Here is a 228-nt window from a genome sequence, read left to right as displayed (position 1 = left end):
GCCAGCCGTGTCAGAGGGGTGTAGGCACCGGCCCTGTGTCCACATCACACACACTGGTGTCAGTGTCCCTCGTGGGGGGCTCAGGCCCTCTCCGGGGTCTGCATGGGGACATGGTGGGGGAGGGAAGGCCCTGCTTCGAGTCTGTGTCTCCCAGGCTGGGGCAGCGGTACACCCCCCGTGGAGGTGCTTCAGCGGGGCCTTGCGTGGGGATGCTGGGCGAGCGGGGGT

Source organism: Cariama cristata, unplaced genomic scaffold (assembly GCF_000690535.1).
Source record: "Cariama cristata isolate BGI_N322 unplaced genomic scaffold, ASM69053v1 scaffold38136, whole genome shotgun sequence".
NCBI lineage: Eukaryota > Metazoa > Chordata > Aves > Cariamiformes > Cariamidae > Cariama > Cariama cristata.
The sequence above is the reverse complement of the archived record's forward strand: the minus strand, read 5'-3'. Positions refer to the sequence as shown.